The sequence below is a fragment of the Dermochelys coriacea genome, chromosome 6 (genome assembly GCF_009764565.3).
Source record: "Dermochelys coriacea isolate rDerCor1 chromosome 6, rDerCor1.pri.v4, whole genome shotgun sequence".
Classification (NCBI taxonomy): domain Eukaryota; kingdom Metazoa; phylum Chordata; order Testudines; family Dermochelyidae; genus Dermochelys; species Dermochelys coriacea.
In genome coordinates, this window is record NC_050073.1 from 6,129,707 (window position 1) to 6,142,804 (window position 13,098).

The 13,098-nt window shown below is 51.9% G+C and overlaps 1 pseudogene; it reads right to left on the reverse strand.

Moving 5' to 3' along the window:
- Positions 1-274: 274 nt before the first annotated feature.
- The window catches only part of LOC119856889, a 48,781-nt pseudogene continuing 35,957 nt past the window's right edge, over positions 275-13,098 (reverse strand).

Consider the following 13,098-nt stretch of genomic DNA (forward strand, 5'->3'; position numbering starts at 1 on the left):
CAAAGTTCACTCCAGGCTCCTTCCCAGCAATTACTTCCCTCTCCCTCAGGTTCTCCATTACTCCTGGTTCCCCCAAGCTTTTGCACTGCTTCTGAGGGGTGCGGGAAATACATTTCTGTGTTGTAGTTTAAATGAATTATTACTCTAAGTTCTGTGTTAATAGGTCTAGTAAGGAATCTATTTGTGAAAAATCACTTCCTGAATCTGTTTTAGTTCTTTGTACTGTTATAGACACAGTTGCTGGCAGCTATTTTGAAATAAATTACCAAAATAATTGAAATTAGCATAATTATATTGTATTATTTTGACAAATAAAATATGCAGAATATTAAAATATGGTGTGCAGAATTTTTAGGTTTTTTGACATAGAATGGGAAGCTCTCTGTGTGCACCTGCCAGTCACATGGTTCATGAGGGCCTCATGCTCAGTGCGGCCTTAGAACATTTTGGATGGTTTGTCTTAAAGATTTACACTTCACACAGGCTTTCCCCCATGACATCTGAACGCATCAGCTTGTTTAACAGCAAAGATACACTGGGTTAGACAGACCTGTGTTACACGTTAGGGACGTAGTTCATCACATTTCTATTTAAAGTAGACGGCATGAGCAGTTCCTGAGTCTTCTTTCAATCATACGTATTGGGCTGTCCTGCCCCGCCCCTCAGCCCAATCCATGCTGAGACAGGACTGCAAATCCCACCTCTAGATGTCGCCCAAGAGTCACCCCCAGTTGGAATCAGGGTAGGTGTGGTGGAAAGTTCCTGGCTGGGTCCCATCTAGATGGGGTATGTGTCTTGGCTGCATCCTACCTAGGTGGGTGGGTGGGTGGGGGTGTGTGCGTGTGAGAGAGAGACAAAGAGAGAGATTTGGCTGGATCCCAGCTAGACGAGGGGAGGGGATATCCTGGCTGGATCCCAGCTAGATGCAAGGGGTCCCTAATGGAGTAGGCTGTGACCATCTACTCTAAAATCCCCCCACCTGTCTGCTCTTCCCCACACTGCTCAGCAAAGTCCTCTTTCCTGCCCCACACAGTCTCTCTGCTGGGCATCATGGGGACAGGACCACTCCCTGGCCTCCACCTGCTGGCGCTGGGTCAGGCCTATCAGCTGCCAGAAGCCACTTTGGCCCTGCCAGTGACACAAGGCTGTTGGTGTGAGTGACCTGGTGGCGGGTGAGGTTGCCCAACTGAGAAAAGCGTTTGCTGCAATCAGCACAGCTGTACGGCTGCTCCCCGGTATGAACGCGCTGGTGTATTTTTAGGTGCGAGCTGTGTGCAAAGCTTTTGCCGCAGACAGTGCATTGGAATGGCCGCTCCCCGGTGTGCATGGTCTGATGTTTAGTCACTGCACTGGTGCTGCTGAAGCTCTTGCCGCAATTGTGACAGCTGTATGGCCGCTCCCTGGTGTGTGTGCGCTGGTGCGCTCTCAGGTTTGAGCTATATTCAAAGCCCTTGCCGCAGTCAGCACATCGGTGTGGCCGTTCCCCGGTGTGCATGTGCTGATGTCTTTTCAGGTATGAGATCTGTGAAAATCCCTTACCGCAGTCAGCACAGCGGTGCGGCTGCTCCCCGGTGTGGGTGCGCTGATGCTGGGTCAGCTTGTTGGTATTGCTGAACTTCTTACCACAGTTGCCACAGCGGTGTGGCCGCTCCACGGTGTGCGTGCGCTGGTGTTTTCTCAGCACGGAGATCTGTGCGAAGCCCTTGCCACAGTCAGCACAGCGGTGCGGCCGCTCCCCTGTGTGCGTACGCTGGTGTATGTTCAGTGCACTGGCACTGATGAAACTCTTGCCACACTCATCACAGCAGTATGGCCGCTCCCCAGTGTGTGTGCGCTGGTGTATTCTCAGGTGTCCGATCTGTGCAAAGTCCTTGCCGCAGTCCATGCAGTGGTGTGGCCGCTCCCCGGTGTGTGTGCGCTGATGTATTCTCAGGCTTGAGTTGTGTGCAAAGCTCTTGCCACAGTTGGTGCAGTGGTACGGCCGCTCCCCGGTGTGAGTGCGCTGGTGCATTCTCAGCTGTGAGATCTGTGCAAAGCCATTGCCGCAGTCAGCACAGTGGTGTGGACGCTCCCCGGTGTGAGTGCGCTGGTGCATTCTCAGCACTGAGATTTGTGCAAAGCTCTTGCCACAGTCAGCACAGCGGTGTGGACGCTCCCCAGTGTGCGTGCGCTGGTGTATGGTGAGCGCACTGGCACTGATGAAACTCTTGCCACAATCATCACAGCAATACGGCCGCTCCCCAGTGTGTGTGCGCTGGTGTATTCTCAGGTGTGCAAACTGTACAAAGCTCTTGCCACAGTCAGTGCAGCGGTGTGGTCGCTCCCCGGTGTGCGTGCGTTGATGTACTCTGAGACTTGAGCTGTGCGCAAAGCTTTTGCCACAGTCAGCACAGCAGTGTGGCCGCTCCCTAGTGTGTGTGCGTTGGTGTGTTCTCAGGTGTGAAATTTGTGCAAAGCCCTTGCCGCACTCAACACAGTGATACGGACGCTCCCCGGTGTGTGTGCGCTTATGGATTCTCAGCTTTGAGTTCTCTGCAAAACTCTTGCCACAGTCAGCACAGTGATACCGTTGCTCTCTGGGGTGCATGCACCGATGCTGATTCAGTGCGAGTGGGTTGCTGAACCTTTTCCCACAGTTGATGCAGCGGTGGGGGCGCCAGCCAATGGGGAGTCTCTGGTGTGCAGCCACATCGGGTCTCTGGCTGAGTCCACCCTGGGGATGGACTGCGTCCTGTGCATGGATCCCCCTGTGGGCCATGGGATCCTGCGTTCCTGCTGCGCTCTCCCCACATTCAGGTGGTGTCCTCGTTCCCCCCAGGATCCCGAGCCCTGCTGGAGAGAGCAGAGGCAATCCTGGAGTTAGCTCACAGTTAAGGCTACAGGTTTTTCAAGGAAGGAAAAATGTCACGAATGGAGCGATTTCTCCATTTGTCCATGACTGGTTTTTGGATGGATGCCTCACTCTGCAATGGCAGCTCATGTCGGGACCAAACGCCTCACTCTGGGAATTGACACCTGGCATGCAGGGTTACAGTGAGACTCAGATATGCCCTCCTTCCTGTCATTATGGTGGGGGGAGGAGCCCAAACTTCAGTGAATGGCCTTGCCACTCAGATCCACTCTAACCCACCCCAACCCCTCTGTACGAGGCTGGGGTCAGGGTTGCAGCGCTGCGGGGACCTGCTGGGCGGTTGGTGACCCCTGGGCAGGGTGAGGAGGAGAACATGTTTTATTAAAAATCATGGAGCTGTCACAGTAAATTTAGTGACCTGTGACTTTTACTACATTTACTGTAACTGCTCTGTAATTTCTGATACGAAATGCCATACAAATCTGCAGCCTGACTCAGGGTGGTTCTACCCTATGTTGTTTGTGCAGCGCCTGGTGTCTGTTCTTACGTGCATCATGCACCTTGTGAGTCTTGTTTTGTGCTTGAACTGTAGCCTGCCCAGGCAACAGGCAGCACCTGGGACAAAGGGGCCCTGATCCAGGACTTGGGCCCCTAAGTGCTAACGTAGTTGAAAATGGGTCCACGGTTTCTTTTCAATCTGATTTTGGTTTTATTTCTATCAGAGGTTTTTATTTTCATAGAATCATAGAAGATTAGGGTTGGAAGAGACCTCAGGAGGTCATCTAGTCCAATGGGTCTTAAACTTATTTTTTCGTGGACCTCTTGAAAATTCCTGAGGGTCTCGGCGGACCACTTAATGATCTTTCCAAATGCTGTTTGTTCCATTAGTTAACTATTGTAAAGCACTTTGGATAAAAGCGCTGTATTAAAAAATACCAACTTAATAATAATTAAGTATCTCGCTTGCATGCATATTATCTGCACACATAGCTCAGCTTTAAGATGCTAAACAAATCTCGTGTCAACTAGAAATATTCATCCTCTCATTGCAAATATTAATACAATATTTTCTGATACTGAAAAGGAGAGTAAAAGCCATTCACTCATGCTTATGCAATTTCTCCGAGATGTCAACTGTAAATTTGATTAATACATCACACACTGAAAATACAAAGGGCAGTAAAATATCAAGTGGTTGGTTACGGGTATTTTAAATGAGTGTTTAGGACCCTCACTGTGCAAATGCAACAGAGCCTTGTAGAAACAGGCAAAGTTCTCCTGGTTTCACATCGTATTGTGTGTGTCACCAGCTCAAAAACTCACAGCGCACTTGTTGAGTTTTTATAGGCTCTGGGGCACATTAACACATGGCTTGGAGTTTGCACACAGATCCCTGCCTCAAAGAGCTTGCAAATAAGGTCTTTATCATACAAAACACCAAGCAGTAACCCCACCAAACCTAGTGCTGCTTGCTACTTAAGAGTCAATGGGAGTACTGTTAGGCTTAAAAGGAACTATCCACGGACCACCTGAATGGAGCTCGCAGACCACTGGTGATCTATGGACCACAGTTGAGAACCTCTGATCTAGTCCAACCCCCTATTCAAAGCAGGGCCAACCCCAACTAAATTTTACATGTTGCTCGTTCTTCACTTTCTCCTCTTTTATAATATGAGGCCTGTTCACCAGTTTTTGTGCTGCTTTAACTATACTGCTTTGAAACTACTTAGTGAGGGGCTATTAAACTAAATGCAGCAAGACCGGTTTAAAGCTGCTTAGAACAACGTAGTTTATTCCTCCGTGGGGAGTGAGTCCTTTTCTAAGAATTCCTTCTAAAGTCATTCACCTTGGGTCTGATGTTTCATTCTTTGTGCAAAACTAAAACTAAACTAAAATCCTCAAGAAGGTGGGGGTTTTGAAGTGGTGAGAAAGGGGTTAAGGGCATGACAAGTCACTCAGAATTTGTGTGATGTAACCTGCAAAACATGTCTGTATTGTTTCACAACCCGATCAGTGACACTGCTGAGCTGGAAAGAGTGAATGGCTGCCACATAGCAGGCCTTTGATCTACAGACAGTCACAGACTGTGTTACGGCTGAGGGGTGTCTAAACATTGACACAGAAGCAATGTAAATGACAAAGATTTCATGCTACTGAGAGAGCAGGAGGAGAGGGGATGTGACAAAGGCCATTCCACCACCCTCTCCCTCATACCCAGCCCATACACTACGGTACTCCAAGTGGTGGCCCGTAGAATGATTTTGTCTGGCCCCCAAATACGTTCACTGCCCCAGCAGCAGCTGTCTGGAACGTGGGACAGTTTTAGAACATTACAGTGAAATGCTCATACCTACTATACGGAAAAACCTACAATACATCACCCTCTCATACCTACTATAGGGAAACCTACTACCAGGTGGATGCACAACTGATTGGAAAACTGCACTCAGAGAGTAATTGTTATGGTTCACAAATGAGCTAAAGGGCATATCGAGTGGGATCCTGCAGGGATCTGTCCTGGGTCTGTTTCTGTTCCATATCTTCAGAAATTATCTGGACAACGACACAAAGAATACACTCAAAGTTACGGAGGATACCAAACTGGGAGGGGTTGCAAGCCCTTTGGAGCACAGGATTAGAATTCAAAATGATCCTGACAAACTGGAAAAATGGTCAGAATTAAATAGGATGAAATTCAATAAGATCATACGCAAAGTACTACGCTTAAGTAGGAATAGAAAATTACACAAATACATAATGGGAAGTTTTCAGAGTAGCAGCCGTGTTAGTCTGTATTCGCAAAAAGAAAAGGAGTACTTGTGGCACCTTAGAGACTAACAAATTTATTTGAGCATAAGGTTTCATGAGCTACAAAATGCATCCGATGAAGTGAGCTGTAGCTCACGAAAGCTTACGCTCAAATAAATTTGTTAGTCTCTAAGGTGCCACAAGTACAGAATGGGAAGTAACTGCCTAGCAAGGAGTACTGCAGAAAACCATCTGGGGTTATAGTGGATCACAAACTAAATATGAGTCAACAATGGAATACCTATAAGGGAAAAAAAGCAAATATCGTTGTTGGATGTATTAGCAGGAGTGTTGCAAGCAGTATGCGAGAAGTAATTCTTCCACTCTACTCAGCACTGGTAAGGCCTCAACTGGACTACTGTGTCCAGTCAGGGCATCACACTTTGGGAAGGATGTAAATAAATTGGCAATGTTCACAGGAGAGCAACAAGAATTATTACATGTCTAGAAAACATGACCTATGAGGAAAGGTTGAAAAAAACTGGGTTTGTTTAGTCTGAAGAAGAGAAGACTTTTGGGGGGGGGGGGGGGAGAGGTTGCTGATAACAGTCTTCGAGTATGTAAAAGCTTGTTACAAAGAGGAGGGTGATAAATTGTTCTTTATCCACTGAAGTCAGGACAAGAAGCAATGGTCTTAAATTGCAGCAAGGGAGATTTACATTTAGAGATTAAGAATAACTTCCTAATGTAAGGGAAGATGTGGAATCTCCATCATTGAAGGTTACTAACAGGTTAGACCAGTGGTAGGCAAACTACAGCCCACAGGCCAGATCCGGCCCCTCAGGGCTTTGGATCGCTGGCTCCATGCCGCTCCAGGAAGCGGCTGGCACCACGTCCCTGCGGCCCCTGAGGGGTTGGGGGCAGAGGGCTCCGAGCACTGCTCTTGCCTGTGGGTTCCTCCCCGGAAGCTCCAACTGGCTGCAGTTCCTGAACCCCTCCTGCACGCCACACCCCATCTCCCTGCCCTGAGCCCCCTGCCTGCATCCCAACCCCCACCGCACCCTGCACCCCTCCTATACCCCAACCCCCTGCCCTGAGCCCCATGCCGCACCCCGCACCCCTCCTGCACCACAATCCCCTGCCCTGAGCCCCCCTGCCACACCCCTCCTGCACCCCAACCCCCTGGCCTGAGCCACCTGCCGCATCCCACACCCCTCCTACACCCCAACCCCTTGCCGAGCCCCCTCCTGCACTGTGCACCCCCCTTCCCTGAGCTCCCTCATACACCCCGCACCCCTCCTCTGCCCCAACCCCTTGCCCTGAGCCCCTTCCTGCACCCCTTCCCAAACCCTGCACTCCCTCCTGCACCCCATGCCCTGCCCCAGCCCTATATTCATGGCCCTGCATGCAATTTCCCTACCCAGATATGGCCCTCAGGCCAAAAAGCTTGCCCACCCCGGGTTAGATGGACGCCTGTTAAGGATGATCTAGAAAGATAAAACTTAGCCCTGCCTCACTTCAGGGGACTGGACTAGATGATTTACCAAGGTCCCTTCTAGGCCTACAATTTTATGATTCATAGATATCAAGGCCAGACAAGCTCACTGTGACTCCACACTCCATCTTGCTGCTGTGATTTTCCACAGTAAGAACAAAGAGGTTTTTTTCTACATGGCAGAGGGTATAAAAGGCCCTGGAAACCCTTCCATTTTGTCTTCATTCCTGCTTCCAATCCTTATCTCCAGAATAATCTCTCTACAATTGAAGTTTTGAACAAAGGACTGAATGGCCCATCCATGCATTGGATGTAATTCCATCAAGCCTGAACCAAGAACTTTGCAACTGTTGTATGTATTTGATTCCATTTAACCAGTTTTAACTCTCATTTATGTTTCTTTCTTTTTATGAAAAAACCTTTAGATTTTAGATTGTAAAGGATTGGTAACAACATGATTTGTGGGTGAAATCTGAATTGTATATTGACCTGGGCATGGGGCTTGGTCCTTTGGGATCGGGAGAACCTTTTTCTTTAACTGGGGACACTGGTTTTCATAACCATTTGTTCCTATAAGGAGTGCTGCAGGTGGTGATACAAGGGAACTGGGTTATCTGAGGGAATTGCTTGTATGACTTGTGGTTAGCCAGTGGGGTGAAACCGAAATCTTCTCTGTTTGGCTGGTTTGATGTGCCTTAGTAGTGAAGGACCCCCAGTCTTGGGCTGTGACTGCCCTGCTCTAAGCAGTTCATCCTGAATTGATACTCTCAGTTGTATCACCCAAGAGCACCCCTTGTTACACTTCTACATTAAGGAGCCCTTTGCTAGCAGCTGTATAAATCAGAAGAGACTGGATTATTATGACTCACCTGAGGAGGGGCTCTCACGCCTGGAGCTTTCCCTGGAGTCCTCGGCATCCCAGATCCAGAGCTCTGCCTCCCCTAGCTCGATCTGGTGGATTAAGTCTGGTGTGGAATCTGAATAGCCTATTTTGGGGGAAAGAATCAGTTTTTCACTAAAGTTTTGGGGGCAGGGACTCATTTATATGTTTGTGCAGCCCAGCACAACAGAGCCCCAATCTCAGTCAGGGTGCGTCTACGCAGCACTGGGCACGACGAGACCCCGATCTCGGTCAGGGTTTGTTCGCACAGTACCTGCTACGGCGGGGCACTGCTCTCAGTCGCTGCTTAAGAGGACAGCCCAAGTGATCCCAAGCAGAAGAATAATGAAATAAACCTTCCTTAGAGGAGATTTCTTCCCATCTCCCACAAGGCAAGTTTGGTTCGTACTCTGAAGCTATGGAACCTTCTCAATTTGCTTTGGGGGCTGAGTCATGTGGCACAAGGTGGCTCCATTACACAGACCTATCAGTTCTTTTGCTTAGGATGCAGCATTCTTCAACTGTACGGTTGTTAAATTTATGATGTTCATTCTTTTTGGAGAAGATAGGGAGCTGTTACAAGCAGCAGGAGAGTTTTCTTCCTGCCTTATTTGTCTAACTAGAAGCACTCCTTGAGGCAGAGTTGTTGTCCTCTATGTCTGGGCTGGGATTCCTGGAAGAGGTTGTTGCTCGTGTGCTGTTTGCAACCACCTCTGTTGCAGAACTGGGGTACATAGTGTTAGACTAAGATTAGATCCAGGCTCTGTAGCCCTGATTTCTCCTTTAACAGGAAGCCAGCCTGAAAGGGGCTGACATTTGCCACCACATAGCAGGTGAGGCATCAAGGGAACCCGCCAGAACTCATAGCTGCGAGTAAAAGAAGGGAAATTGGTCCTTACCCAGGGAAACAAGGGCCCGGTAATTCCTCAGCATCTGGTCCCGGTACAGCTGCTTCTCTGGCCGGGATAAGAGCTCCCACTCCTCCCGGGTGAAATACAGAGCCACGTCCTCAAACGCCACCCGGAGCTGCTGGCACAAGCGTTACACACTCAGCCCCTTCCGCCCCAGCCCCAGCCCCAGCCCGGGGGCTCAGCAGGGGACGCGGTTTCTAGGGGAGCGACTCCCAGGAAGCCCCAGCCCAGCAGCTGTGAGCCAGGGAGACCCCCCCGCACAGCCCCCCCGGGACTCGGGCCCTGCTGGCCGGGGACAGGAGTCGCCCTCGGCTCCCCACGGGGCTCTGGGGCGGGGCGCTGGGAAGGGCCCGAGTCCCGGGGCAGGGAACAGGCCCCGCCCCCCGCCGGAGGCCCCGCCCCCGCCTGCTGCTCAGCCCCGCCCCCGCCCCGGGCGCCTCGGGGCTCCTCGGCCCGGCCGGGGCCTCGCTGGGGGGAAGGGGCCGCGCCCGGCTCCGCGTGTCCGCCCGGCCAGGGGCCCCCAGAGCCGCTCCCCGGCCCCCGCGCTCCGGCTGCTGCAGCCCCCAGCCCCGGGGTCACTAGCGCGGGAGGGACCCGGGCCCCGGCCCCCCTCGGCCCCCCGCCGGGACCAGCCCGTGCCCGGCCGGGGAGTCCCCGCCCCGCGTCCTACCCGCGCCGGCCCCGCTGCCGCCATCGCCGGGCTCGGCCCCGGCCGCTTCCTCCGCCCGGGCAGCGACCTCCCGCCCCGCGGCTGCCGCCTCCCGCCCGGCCCCGCGCCTGCGCCGCCAGCTCCAGCAGCCGGGGGGGTGCCCAGCGCAGGGACCTTCCGGCCCCGCCCCCCGGACTCCTGGGTCCTGAGTCCGGCCGAGGGGGCGCTCGCGGCACCTGTTCCCCCGGGCTGGGCGTGGGGCCCCGCTGTGCCGTGGGGAGCGGGGAGCCCGGACGCCTGGGTCCTCCCCCGGCTCTGGGAGGGGAGCGGGGACTAGTGGGCACGAGCGGGCCCCGGCCAGGCTGCGCAGCGTGGGAGTGTCGCAGTAACACCCGGGTCGGGCTGTGTGGTGTGTGTGTGTTGCTCGGCTGTGTGGTGTTGGTGCGTGTGTCACAGGAGATCACACTCCGGGCTGTGTGTGGTGGGTGTGTCTGAGCCGCGCTCGCTCTGTCTATGCGCGATACAGGCAAGGGGCGGGACTGGAGCAGTTGGTATTGGGGGGTGCCGAGAGCCAGTGAACCAAACCGTAACCCCTGTATGTATTGGAAACCACTTCAATTAGGGGTGCTATGACCCACAGCACCCCTAATTCTAGCCCCTGTGGTTCCAGGAGCTCTCACATGGCTGTAGTGTGTGTGTTTCAGGAGAGTTGTGCTGTGCTCTGTGTGTGTGTGTGTTACAGGAGCTCTCACTCAGCTGTGTAATGTGTGTGTGTGTGTTTCAGGAGCTCACACCCATGTCCCTGCCCAGCACCCTTGGGAGGGCATCTGCCCCATACAGATGTTGCATTCTGGCCTCAGTGCTCACACCCCGGCTGGCTACTTCTGGTCTCCGCCCATCGGGCCAGACCCTGCACACCATGGATGCTACCTAGGCCGGCCACAACAAATGGTCCAAGATCAAATACATCAAGAGCGTTCCGGATGCCCAGCGCAGCTGGTTCTTCCAAAAGTTTGCCTTGCTGTGCTTCATTTGTGAAAGCTACAGTGGGGAAAGAAGGGATGGATTCTGTGTGTGACACAGCCCCAGCCAGAGGGGATATTACTGAGCCCTGCCAGCCCCCACCGGCCCTGCTCCAGCTACAGGGGCTGATGCAGAGACTGCTGGGGCCCCCAGCGCCCCATGGACCCAGAACCAGCCAGAAGGGGTGCTATAGAGCCCTGCCAGCCCAGCCTTGACCACTAGCACTGACTCTGCTGCCCCTAACCCCAGCACCCCCTAACCTCTGTTAGCCCAAGGCCAGCATCCTCCCTGGCGGCTGGAGCAGAGGATGCTGGTCTGTGGGGTAGTGTTTCCCCTTCTCATCCTTTGTCCACTGGACCTTTCTTCTGTTTCACAGCACCTCCCCTAAAGTGCCCGGGTTTCTGCTTCCCATAAGAGAGGGGCAGCCCAGTCCCTGTGGTTCAGGCAGTCGGAGGTAACAGCTAACAGTGGCTGAAGAGGGGAAGGGCCTTGGGACTGGTGGTTTGCAATAGGGAGGATCACCAGGGGCCTTAGGGTTCTATCCCTGAATCTGGGAGGGCAGGGGAGGCTGGTGGGTTATAGTAATGGGGGCTGGGAGCAAGGACTGCCCTGGAATGGGATACCAGCTGTCTCCCCCTCTCTGTCCTATTTCAAAGGAGGGACCCAACCCTTATCTGAACACCAACCAGGCCAGCATCACTGAACAGTGCTGGAGCAAGAGCATGCCCAAATAATCAACTGAGGTGGCCATCATGGGAGGGGTAGCCAGGTCCTGCCAGCCCAACTCATGGGGCAGAGCAGCTCATGGGCTAAAGCCTTGCTGCATTCTCTGGGCCAGGCCAGACAATGCAGATGTGCATTTGGAGGCTTGAATGAGGGAGCGAGGCTGTGCTTGTAATTATGGTGGTGGGCTGGACTACAGGACTAGAGGTTTCTATTCCTAGTTCTGCCACTTGGTCCCTCTCTGACCTTGGGCAAATCACTTAGGTAAGTGGTTCTCAACCAGGGATACATGTATCCCTCGGGTATGCAGAGGTCTTCCAGGGGGTACGCCATCTCATCTAGAGAGTGGCCTAGTTTACAGGCTACATAAAAAGCACTTGCGAAGTCGGTACAGACTAAACTTTCATACTGACAATGACTTGTTTATACTGCTATATACTATACACTGGAATATAAGTACAATATTTATATTGCAATTGATTTATTTTATAATTATATGGTAAAAATGAGGAAGTAAGCATTTTGTCAGTACTAGTGTGCTGGGACACTTTTGTATTTTTATGTCTGATTTTGTAAGCAAATAGTTTTTAACTGAGGTGAAACTTGGGTGTATGCAAGAGAAATCAGCGTGCTGAAAGGGGTACAGTAGTCTGGAAAGGTTGAGAGCCACTGACATAGTCATAGGGAATAGCCAGACTGGAACAGACCAGAGGCCTGTCCACTCCAGTGTCCTATTTTCAGCATCAGAGACTGCAGAGGAGGTGCAAGACACCTGCAGTAACAGATTTGGGGATAATCATCCTGTGTTACGTCTCATCTTGGTCTGTAATAGTTACAGTCAGCTCAAAATCTTGGAGTAGGAAGTTTAATATCCCTGCCAGAAGTTGTATGCATTAACTATTCCAGCTCTGGAAATTCTGATGGTCCATAGTAAGATTCAAAGAGAGACTGGATATTTCTAAGTTCTTGCACTCTATGACATCATGTGGCGGTTAGTTCCACGGGATAATCACCTATTGTGTGTGATGTTGCATCCCATAATGCTTTATGGGAATATGCTTATGAATGTTGTGACAAAGCTCTGTCCTTGCCTCCGTGGGTCCCACGTTTCCTGGCGGATTTCGCTAGCCTCAGAGGCTCACTGTGACCCTTCACGTAACCCTTCTCTCTCTAGAGACAAAGGTCACAGTCTACTGAGCCATTTTCATCATAAGCCAGCGAGGGAGGTGAGGAGAAGTTATTCTTCCTTGGACAGTCTCTGTTGTCTCCTAGTCTCAGTGATTAATCAGGGGGCAAAGGTGGGGCACGGGGGGGGGAGCCCAAGCCCACCCTCTACTCCAGGCTCCTGCCCAGGGACCCTATTAGTATCAGCTATGGTAGCTGACCTTTTAGAAACATGACGTACAATTCCCTGGGCTACTTCCCCCACAGCAGCCCTCACTTCCTCAAGCTCCACTTCACCCTTACCTCAGGGCCTCCTTCCTTGTGCCTGATACGGTGTGTACTACTCAGCCTCTCCAACAGCACAACTTCCTCCCACAGCTCCTGACATGCCCACCCACCTGACTAACTGGGAGGCTTTTAACTAGTTTCAGCCAGCCCCTGATTGGCTTCAGGTGTCCCAATCAACCTAGCCTTCTCCCTGCCATCTGGAAAGTTCTTAATTGGCCCCAGGTGTCTTAATTGACCTTGAGCAGCTGCCATTTCACTTATCCTGGTACCAGGGATTTGTTTAGCCTGGAGCTAATATATCTATCTCCCAGTAGTTTTCTATAGCCATCTGGCCTTGCCCCGTCACATATCTCCCTCGCTCTGCTC